This window comes from Phacochoerus africanus, chromosome 11, assembly GCF_016906955.1.
Source record: "Phacochoerus africanus isolate WHEZ1 chromosome 11, ROS_Pafr_v1, whole genome shotgun sequence".
Taxonomy (NCBI): domain Eukaryota; kingdom Metazoa; phylum Chordata; class Mammalia; order Artiodactyla; family Suidae; genus Phacochoerus; species Phacochoerus africanus.
This window is the reverse complement of record NC_062554.1, coordinates 131068442-131078381: the sequence shown is the minus strand read 5'-3', so window position 1 is coordinate 131078381 and position 9940 is coordinate 131068442. Positions and strand designations below refer to the sequence as shown.

Sequence of the window (9940 nt, the reverse complement as noted above, 5' to 3'; positions counted from 1 at the left end):
CCGCAGGTGAAGCCCTAAAAAGAAAAAAAAAAATAAGGACTGATGATATCAACTACGGTCAGTGATGTGAAGAAATTGGAACCCTCTCATGTTGCCGGTAGAAATGTAACATGCTACAATGTTTAGCCACTTTGCAAAACTGTTTGGCAATCTCCAGTGAATTAAATGTACACATACAATATACTCCAGGAATTTTATTCCTAAGTCTACCTAAAGAGAAAGAAAATGTATGTCCACGCAAAAATTTTTATTCAGATATTCACAGCAGCATTTATAATAATTAATAATAATTTGTCTAGCTCAAAGTTAGAAATAATCCAAACACCTATCGGCTGGTGAATAGCCAGACAAAATGTAGTATATCTACACAATGGTGTGTGAGGCAGCAGTTCAAAGGATGAAACTGCTGATATGTGCAACAAAATGGATGAACCTCAAGAAATTTATGCCAATTGACACAAAGTGCTACATATTTATTTATAAAGCTTTCAGAATATGCAAAACTATAGACACGGGAAGCACCTCCGCTCTTGCCTGAGTCCAGGACTGGGATTGGGGGGTGGGTGATTGCACAAGGACATGGGTGGGGGGTGTGTGTGTGACAAATTGGCTCTAAATCGTATGTTACAGTTAAGGGTTGCATAACTGTATACATTCACTAAAACTCATTGATTGGGTGAATGGCATTGAAAGCATAACCATAAATTTTTTAAAAAAGGAAAAATTATGAAAGAAAAGTATGTGCAATGAGTGTAATGGCCCCAGTGGCCCCATAATAAGAGGCCCTCATTGTGCCCATAGAAGATCCCATGCGGTTTCTCAGGACAGAGGGGCAAGGTCATGGAGTCAAAGATGTTTAAACTTTGTCAGTTTTTCCCAGGATAACACCTCTGCTTTTTCTTCTGAATTATTCTGTCCTGTTTTCTGTGAAACAGAGGATGTGGTTAAACCAAGGTTCCAGGAGCACTGTTTAAAATCCCTTCACATTATAATCATTATACAACTACAGATGTGATAAATTCATTTGAGTAATTTTTAAAAAAAGCAAAAAAAAATAATAAAATAAAATAAAATCCCTTCACACAGAGTAGGCACCACTTGCAAAAAGGAGAAATACCCAAAAAGGCCTTCCGTGTTATCCACTTACTACAAAGTCTAACAAAACCAAACAGTGCCAATCAAACCCCAGATCTTACTTCATGGCTCCTAAGGCTAAATAATAACCTTAAAATCTGTAGTTTAATGTCTTACAGTACAGTCGTACTGTACAGTACAGTAGATTGTCTTACAATCTATAGTTTAATGTCTTAAGTAATTCTTAACCTATCCAGAATTAATATGTTAAAATGTCTTTCCAGGCATTGATGGGAATTTGCGTGTGTGCAGATCTGTTACTAAAGGAATTGTCAAAATGGGTAGAAACCACATTTAGCCAAATATACAATGAAGACAGCAGGCCTAATTTAAAAATAATAAAAATCTCATTTTTCCTCAAAAAGCCTGACTATCAGACAATCGGACCATGATGGGGATTGGTGAGTTTGTGTATTGAGTGGGGGACCCGCTGGAACAAGTACAGATGTGTGACCACAGGTGCAGCATAAGGCTTTAAAAAATGGTCACTGAACCTGACACAGTAGCTGAGAACAGAGTGAAGCAGGTAGAACAAAATAAATACGGGTCTTTCTTGAGCTACTAAAGCTAAAAGGGCAGCTGCTGGATGCCTGTATTTAGGAGATGTGCGTTCATGCCAAAACCTGCACACGAATTTTTATAGCTGTTTTTATTCATAATTGCCAAAACTTGAAAGCAACCAAAATGTCCTTCAGGAAGTGAATGAATAAGTAAACCGTGATTCATCCAGACAATGGATGTATCTTTGGAAAAAGAGTGTCTGGAAAAGGATTTTTTTTTTCAATTACATCCATCCTGGGAGAAGCCCCCTTAACCTGGCTTCCTGTGGTGGTCAGCACAATGGCAGGCGGAGCTGGGCAAATGTTACCTGAAAAAACAAATGCACAGGCATTCGCACAGGCATTCATTCATCTATCGCCTCAGTGCAGGACCCACTTAGTGAGCAAGTGAGCAATCTCCATGCTCAGGACCCTGCGGTTTTGCTTTTTGCCTGGGAGTGGTTTGCTGCTGTATCACTTTTTCCGTGTGTGGCTCCATTACAGGCAAAGACTTTCCATTGAAATTAGCAGTTGAAGTTAGAGGTGAAATCTAAGGCCCAAGGAGATGATTTTTGCTCCATATCTGATCTCACTAATATCTCGTGATAGACAATATGACCTTTAACCCTGCTCTAACTAACCCACAATATTGATCAGTTTTTTCACATTAAGGTCCTCCTGGAACACAGGCGATGCATTCATCGACTGTTCCAGTAGGTGGCGCTCTCTGCACTCCATCAGCACCACAGTTCCACTGACAGCCGGGACTACCATCTCTACCCTTATCAAAGCATCCAGCAAATTAAACAACTGAAGTCTTATCTGAAGTCTGAGGGTAAACTTAGGATGTTTAGAAGAAACATACTAAAAGTTTAGCCTTTTTTTCTATGCAAAAATGTAGGGAATAGTCCAAATCTGCCCTTGTTTTTGTAGATGAATGTAGCTTGAAAACTGAATTGTGCTTATAACATGGCAAATATTTTGAGAACACTAAAATTGCTAAAATTTGTCTACTTCTCAAAGTTGTTTTGTTCGAATTCACACCAATCATCTCTTTGAGGGGCAAGGTGGTGAGGTGGCTAAGAGCACAAGAACTAGAGTCTCCGGGTTTCAAATCTCACCTCTCCCAAACTGAAGGAGTTTGCAATTTGGGGCAAATTGCTAAGAGGTGATTAAATGAGTAAATAGAGATAAATCACTGAGCATGGTTCCTGGTGTATAATAAAACAATGTTAGCTATCATCTGCAAATAATGTTTGTTTTATATGTACATTTATGTCCCGTCCTTCCCACCCATCTTCAAGGTCCTTGAGGAAAGTGATAATGTTTCCTCCCTGAGACTGGGCTTCGTCCTACGGTTGGTTTTCCCTGTTCTCTCAGACACACTGCCCAGGATTTTGTGACCAACAGGGGGAATTGGGAACATGTCCTTGAGTTCCAGCCATCACTCATCTAAAATTCCTCTCCCTTCTCATTTAGAGTCCTAGCCCTGGAATAACTTGGCCTTCATTTCCCACCACTGAAAGATTTGCTGTCTATCTATCTCAGCGAATCTGATTCTATCCTATTTAAAGCTTGAGTATCATTCGTGGGACAAATTGGCTTCTTGATTCTATTGATGAGCAGAGGGATGGGGAGAGACATTTGAAGCATAGTCAAAGACAGTACCAGGCATATCTGCATATAGGCATGAAAGACGTTGTGTCTAGCCAGTGTTTCTACCTTTACAAAACATATGATTTATAACATGTTGGGTGGTGGGGGGTGGGGATAGAGACTGAGAAAGGTGAGTGTGGGCGACCACAAGAGAAGGCACGCACAGGCCCCCATTTCCCCATGGAGTGGTTAATCTGGCTCCCCAACCAGAGAAGGTTTGAAGCTGGACTTCTGGCTCTTATTGGAAATCAGAGACCAGACAAGGACAGGCTGGCCTGGAGCCCGGCTGCTCCTCTAGACCCCGCACAGGGTCTTTGATGCTCCAGTGTCCCTCTGCTTCTCCAGGACTACAGCCTTCACCTCCCTGCATGTGCTTGCTGCCTGGCTTCTGGGCACACCTGCGTGGTGTATACTATTATTCTCCGCTTTTACTGATGAGTAATTGAAGCCTGGGCCGTTAAGTAGCTTTCCCATGGTTGCCTAACCGAAAGGGAAGGAGTTAGAATGCTCTTTATGATCCATCAAGCTTCGCAGAGATTTATGCAGACTACAACTGTCATTCAGAACGTAGACTTCTGGAGCAGTGTAAGAAAGAGCCCTCTCTTGGGGAGTCTGGAGGCCTGGACCCAAGATGAAGCCATAGCACTTGCTGAGTGTCTCGCTTTGGGCACCTTACTTCCTGTCCCTTCTCTGGACCTCGGGTCGCTGCTCTGTAAAATGGGGATGACCAGGCCTACTTCACAAGGCTTCGAAGGTCGAAGGAGACGTCTGGGGAGTCCTTGGTCCAACAGCAAGCTCTACAAGTCCCCGGGATTGCCAGGCCAGCGGCAAATTCATTCTGCTGTGGAAGAAGGTCGGAAGGGATCGATCTGAGCCAGACCTCAGACCTGGGCTAATGGGTCAACATATGAAAGGAATGGCTGGACCTGGTTGGCCCTGATGGAAAGGTGAGATAGGTACCGTTTAAACGCACTTGAAGGAAATCATTGATGAGTTTTATTTGTAGATACTCGTGATTCTAGCGAGGACAGGTTAGGTTTCTAACTGGCAGCTAAGGTCACTCAGCCTCCTGTCTACACCTTCCTGCCCCGCTCGCCGCCCGCCGCCTCTCTGGCCCCGCCCCCGCCCCGCCCCGCCCGGGCTCGCCCCGCCCTCCTTCTTCGGCGGGCGGGGCTCCGCGGGCCGGACTCGGGGGCCGAGGGCCGAACCCCCGCCTCGTCACCACCCGTCGCTGCCTCCGAGTCGCCGTGCGCGTCTGCCGGGCGCCAGCCGAGCCCCTGGGCGCCGACCCACAGGTGAGTCCCGGCCGGTGGCGGCCGGGGTGGCCGCACCGCGGGCCTTGAGCCCCACCCTGGAGCGCCGGGGTGAGGGGGACCCTGGAGCGCTTTTCTGCTCGTTGCGTTTACTTTGAAATGGAAAACTCTGCGGTCGCCCGCGCCCCGCGCCTGGCTGCGGGGACCCGGGCCTGGCCTCCCGTTCCCCTCGCGCCCGGCGAGTCCCCGACTGGCGCTGGGAGGGCGCGCGGGGTGTGGCCGTGGAGGCGAGGCGGCGGCCGGGCGGGGCGGGAGGCCACGGGAGGACGGCGGAGCAGGTGGCCCCTGATGCGGGCGAGTGGGTGCGGTGTGAGGGGTGTGGTGGGGACTGGGGGTCCGGAGCTGGGGAGCGGCTGCAGGGCGCGGTTGTGAACTGGAGGGGCCAGGTTCAGGGTGGGGCGCGCAGGCGGAGGACTTTCCGGAGTGCCCTGCACACCGTGGATTCCCGCCCGCGCCCCCCACACCCCCATGCCCTTAGGCACCCCCTCCTTCCACTTTTGCATGACCTTCCAGCTAGAACTCTCTAGAATGAAACTTTAGTATTGGAATGAATGGAAACCTTGGGGAACTGTGCAACTGATGGAGCTCAGTTAGAGCCTCCCCGCCAAGGGGGGGGCTCAGAGGGGTCTTGGAGGCAAGCCAGACTCAGAGGTTGAAATGAGTTGCCTAGGGACACCCAGGGAATGGGTGGAATCTGGGTTCTCCACCCCTGACTGTCTCCCTCCTTGTTACTGCTCTGCAAGGTTTTAGCAGTTCTGAGAGTTTGCAGTGAAAACTGGGGACACCTCTTGCTACTAACCCCACTGGGCTTCTCCTCCTGCAGAGTTTCCATATTTGGCTATTTCAGATTTGCTTTCATCAGAACTCTGTTATCTTGCTGTGGCTGGCAGGGTTGCTCTGGGCTCGCCGTGAGGTTGGTGAAACCAGGCGTAGCTCCCGGCCCAGACTGTTCCTCCCCACCCCCCCCCACGCCACGGTCCACAGCCGGGGGCTCTGACCCCGGTCTAGTAACCAAATGAATTCAGTAAATATTTATTGGGCACAGGTGCTGGCAGAGAACGGGGGTAGGGCCGGGGGAATACATTCCTTCTTTCGGAAATATTTGCATTGTAAAAGGGCTCTGGAAGACAAAAAATGCAAAGAAACTGGCTGAAGTGCTTCTGGGAAGAGAGCAGTTCTGGGTGTGTGTGAGAAAATTTTAAGCAAGGGAAGGCGGGCTGGGACTTCTCATATCTAGAATGTGGCTGCCTGCTTTGCCTCACACAGACAGCTCAAGACAAGGGGGTTAGCGCAACTGCTGGTTTGCCTTTCATCTCCCACCTCCACCTCTACGCTAGTTTGAATGAGAGAGAGAGAAATTGCTACAGGAAAGACAGATGTGGGATGGAAGCAGAAAATGCCTAGCCTTTACAAAAGTTTGTTGTTGTTTTTGTTAGTGTTTTGAGCTCAGTGGAATGCATTGGTTCTCAGATGCTGGTATCTCTCTTTCTGGGTCCTGGACAAAGGCAGAAGAAGGTCTCCTGGCTGGGCCGGCCTCTGAAGTCCTGCCAGAGGGGAAATGAGGGAGGTGGCGACGTTCTCAGGTCGTCTGGGCCGAGGTCTGTGGCAGTGGGGGAAGATGGGCAGCATTTCCGTCAGCGAGCGTCACCTGAGTACCTGTGGGCCGTGGGTGGCAGGTGGTGGAAACAACGTGGAAAGGAACTGGGCTTCCATCCACTGCAAGTACTTACTAACTGTGGCCAAGGGGGTATTTCAGTGGAGATGATTTATTGAGGGAAGGAGCCGGATGCCTCTGAGTCAGTCCCATTAGGCTATAGCCGTGGGAAAGGCTCGCCAGCGTCGGGACCAGCAGACCCTCGGTGATGATCTCAGCTTTACTGGAGCGGACCCTGAAGAAAAACTAAGAATGTCTTGTTGAGAAAGCTCTTTCCTTTTCAAAGCACTTTCTCATTGCCCTTGTCATTCGGAGCTCGTTTTGTCCTCCACGATGCCCTTGCGAGTCAGGCCAAAGCAGGATTATTCTCCGCATGGCCCAGATGGTGTGCGTGAAGCACAGAGAGGGAAGTAACCCTTTGGGCTCCACTGCTGGGCCGGGGGTGGGTCTCCAAGGCCTTTGGTCCCTCTGCCCCAGGCTTCACCCCGGGTTCGCAGAGGACGAAATCTGCCACCTCTTCCCGAGCCTGAGGGGTTCACAAGCGGACCCAGACTCGAATCAAGCCTGCATGATCTGTTCCGAGCAACAGGGAGCAAGCTCCCCCAGAGCCTCTGCCCTGGCCACTGCATGAACAGATCCCCCCTCCATTAGTTCCCCCTGTTAGTGAACTCAGAGCGAGGCCTTGGTCTGCTCTTGTTGGGATCCTGGCTTCTGGCACAGAGCAGGCCTGAACGAATGTTTGCATTGAAATCACTTGGGCCATGTCTCCCTTGGGCTCCGAGCCACCAGGGCCTGAAGCCTGGGGAACGTGTGCTGCGTGGGGCTCTGGAGAGAGAGGCTGAGTGGGACTCACTTAGTCCCCTGAAGTCAGAATAGCAGCGTCCCCATTGCCAACAGCCCATGTCCCCTGAGGAACTTCTCACTGCCTCCCTGAGACCTGGGAGAGGCGGGGGCTTCTCCTTCCACTGCAGGCTGGGCCTCAGCAGCCACTGGAACATTCTCACAGCACCCAGGGACCGGCCAGGACCCCAGCCCAAGTCTTCCAACTCCAGTCCATGTGCTTTTCTCCTAGTATCTTGCTTGGAGGAAACCAGGACTCTGGACGGGACGGTGGGGAAACCAGAAAGGTGTTCAGCAAAGGCTGCCTGACGCCTCTGTCACTGCTTGGGGGTCTTTAATGAGAGCTCGTCGACTGGGGGAAGGGGAACAGTGACAGACCCAGGCTCTGAACAGCTCTTCCTGCCGAGGTGATGCATTTTTCTGAGGTCCCTCTGGGGCAGGAGCTGTCACCCCGGCAGAGTGTAGTGGGTGGCTGGGTGGCTGTGTGTGCATCGGGGCCAGAGGGGAACATGCTGCAGAGTGGAAGCCACCCCCAGCGCTGCCGAGGCCAGGGTCGGGCCTCTGTGAGTTTGTTGCTTTGCTCAGAGCAGAGCTTTATTTGGAGGGTCAGACAGCGGTTGTTCCCCTAGAGTCCCCAGCAAGCCCTGTCTTGTGAGGAAGTGGGCCAGAGGGCCAGGGAGAAAATAAAAGTGAAAATACTCAGCAGCCCTCAGAGAAGAATTCGGGCCATTTGCAGTGACCCTGAGGAGCACGTCCCGCATGCGGTTACCTGGAGGCAGGTGCGTGCTTAGGGCGAGCTGTAGCAAGAGCGCTGTGCCTCCCAGGGTCCGTGCAAATTCGGTGGCCCTGGTGTTGCTGATGGAGCCTGGTGGGTGGCCCTCCCGGGAGGTGTGTGTGTTGTGGGAGAGGGGACCCCTCCCACTTACTTCCAGTAGAGCCTCGTGCCCTCTTTCTGGACCCGCTCCATCGCCTCCCCTCCTGGCCGATTCAACAATTCCAAACACCCTGGACTTTGCCCCGCAGCTTTGCTTCTCTCAAGGAAGAGGAGGGCACCACCTCCTCCTGCGCCCCTGACTCAGCATTCCCCTTCCTCAGAGACAGACACGCTTCCCTGCATTACCCCGCTGGCCACGGACTGCCCCACCTGCTCAGTCTCTGTTCAATAAGAAGACGCCGCTTTTTCCCGGCCCCTCTCCTCTCTGTTTCACTGACCGGCTCCGGGCAAAGGGCAGCCCTGCACCTGCCCTGCTGCCGAGATCGCCGGCTGCAGGCTCTTCCGGGGCCTGAGAATCCTGTCGCCTGCCAGCCCTGCAGCTGTTGCCCAGCTCTCTGGAGGGGCCACCCCGTCCCCACTGACATTGCCTTCCTTGACCTCCAGCTTCTCGTCCTCCTGCCACCCTGCAAGTGCCAAAATGGGGCCAAGGCTGTGTCCTCAGGCCGACTGTGCCATTCCCGGTACTTCTGTCCCTGGAGCCCTGCTGTGCACCCAAGGTTTCTTAAAGAGAGGCTGGTCAGGTCTCCACTTCTCACCAGCTCTCTTCTTGGTCAGTTGGGTTTGCAGGACACGAAGTCCTCGTCACGGTGTTTCTGGAGCCCCTTAGCTGCTCATCCCAAGCTGCCTCTTCCTCCATGTTCTCCCTGACCCCTGTGGAAATCACTGCTGTCCCTTGTCACCTCCGTTCTGTCTCTTCCCAGCCGGTCCTGATCTACCATCCCTTCCCAGGGCTGCTACCTGAGCGCCTGTCTGTGCAGCCTCTTTCCTCCTGAACCGGCCCTTCCCTTGCTCTCCTGCCCTGCTGGTTCCCTTCCACACTTTGCAGAGGGGCCTCCTTGCATGCATGATCTAATCAAGACCTAATACTTCCGCAAATGGCATAGTGGGAATAATACGGACTTTAGAATCTGACAGGCTTGGATTCAAATCTGGATTTATGACTTGCTGGTGGTAGTTGTATGATTTGGGCAGGTTGCCCAGCTTCCCTGAGTTTCTGTATTTCACTGGTAAACAGATAGTAATGTCACCCACTTGGGGTTGCTGGAAGGATTAAATGAGTCAATATATACACAGAGCCTGGTGTCTGGCAGGTATTCAATAAAGCCGGGGTTCTTCTTCTGAGTGTTTGACAGCATGGGGAGTTGTGGAGTCTCTGGAGAGGTAGAAATTGTGTGTCTAGCCTAAAGGCATTCAAATTTAAATTTAAAACAGACAAGCTCAAGAACTGCCACACACCAGGGTAGCATAGCATTTGAACTGGCCCACGGCGGCCGCTTTGCCATCTCTAGACCAGGCTACCTCGGAGGCCAAGGTGGGTAAACTGGGATGGGGCAGGGCACGGTGGGGATGAGCTGGGCTGAGCGCCGGGCAGATAGAGGACAGAGAGCGGGCGGGTAGCATCGGACAATGGAGGCCTGGCCCGGGGGCTGGATCTCAGGGGAAGGTTTCCAGTCTTGGACTTGTGGTCAGAGCAGTACAGCCCTGGAGGACTAGTTGCGCTGGGCAGGGAGGCCACACAGGGACCCCGCAGAAGACATGAAATGAATTTGGGAAGCAAAATACAGGCACTGGCTTGGTCACCAGGAGCAGCGCAGTGACTTCCGTGGCATCCAACCGTGAGGTCAGAGCAGAATGAAGAGTGAGATTGACTTGGTGCAAAGCTGCCAGCCAGAGCCCTTGCTGTGCTCCTTTCCTGGGGGGTGGCTTGGAACAGCCAGGCTCTGTGCGGGAGGGAGTCCTTGATGCCGGAGCGGGGAGGCGGGTGGGCAGGGTTAAGCTGAGCAGGTCACCAGAGTCCCTTGTCTGCCTT

General features: G+C 51.6%; 1 protein-coding gene across 2 annotated transcripts in view; it reads left to right on the top strand.

Moving 5' to 3' along the window:
- Window positions 1–4496: 4496 nt before the first annotated feature.
- The window catches only part of TRAF5 (TNF receptor associated factor 5), a 44105-nt gene continuing 38661 nt past the window's right edge, over window positions 4497–9940 (top strand). For both annotated transcript variants that reach the window (XM_047752403.1, XM_047752402.1), the window contains exon 1: window positions 4497–4624. The gene's annotated coding sequence lies outside the window, so the exon portion shown is untranslated. The remainder of the gene's footprint in view (window positions 4625–9940) is intronic.